The following is a 1,213-nucleotide window of genomic DNA, read 5'->3' as shown; positions in this document are numbered from 1 at the left end:
ACAAAAACTAGCACAATATCTGGGGCCCAGATTACTCTATTTGTGACTGGGTGGGAAGAGGTATATATATATATATATAAATTTTTTTTTTTGTATTTTTAGTAGAGACGGGTTTCACCATGTTGGCCAGGTGATCCGTCCTTAAGTGATCCGTCCGCCTCCCAAAGTGCTGGGATTACAGGTGTCAGCCACCATGCTGGGCCATAGATCGGGTGATTGGGGAAGACCTGAGGTATCTGAGCAGAAATCTAGGTGGGGAGTGAGCCAAACAGTTATCTGGAGGGAAACTATTTCAGGCAGAGGGAACAGCAAATTCAAAGTTCCTAAAGCAAAAACATATTTTTGGTGTATTTGAGAAACAGCAAGAAGGTCAATGTAGCTAAGAGTCAGAATAAGAGAAGAGATGCAGGCAGGAATGAGATTGTTCTTGGCTTCTTAGGTCATGGTAAGAAGTTGGATTTTATTTTTTGTGTAATGTGCACCCATCAGATGGTGATGAACAGGGGAGTGACACAAAATGATTTAGTTATTAAACTGATCCTTCTGCTGCTCCATGGGGACCAAGAGTGGAAGTAGTAGCAGGAAACCAATTAGGATTTTACAACAGTTCAGGTAAGAGATGACAGTGACTTGGACTAGGGTGTAGTAGCTATGGGGATGGTTGAAAATGGCTAGATGTGGGATCTATTTTAAAGGTACCACCAACAGTATTTGCAGACTCAAGGATGATTTCAAAGTTTTTGGTCTGAGCAACTAGGTGAATGATAACATCGTTTACTGAGATGGGGAGGCCTTAAGTAGAAGGTTTAGGAGGGAAAATACAGATTTTGCTATGGACACATTATATTCTATATAGACATAATTTAAAATAGTTACCAGGTCCATCAGCTGATGGATAAACTATGGTATATCCATACATTGGAATATTATTTGTTAATAAAAATAAATGGTCAGGCATAGTGCCTTAAGCCTGTAATCCCAGCATTTCAGGAGGCTGAGTTGGCTGGAGTGCAGGGGCGCGATCTCGGCTCATGGCAACCTCTGCCTCTGCCTTTAAGTGATTCTCCTGCCTCAGCCTCCCGAGTAGCCGGGATTACAGGCGCCCACCACCACGCCCAACTAATTTTTTAATTTTTAGTAGAGATGGGGTTTCACCCTCTTGGCCAGGCTGGTCTTGAACTCCTGACCTTAGACAATTCACCTGCCTCGGTCT

The sequence above is a fragment of the Rhinopithecus bieti genome, unplaced genomic scaffold (genome assembly GCF_001698545.2).
Source record: "Rhinopithecus bieti isolate Rb0 unplaced genomic scaffold, ASM169854v2 scaffold_10548, whole genome shotgun sequence".
In the NCBI taxonomy this organism is placed as follows: domain Eukaryota; kingdom Metazoa; phylum Chordata; class Mammalia; order Primates; family Cercopithecidae; genus Rhinopithecus; species Rhinopithecus bieti.
This window is presented reverse-complemented; position numbering follows the sequence as displayed.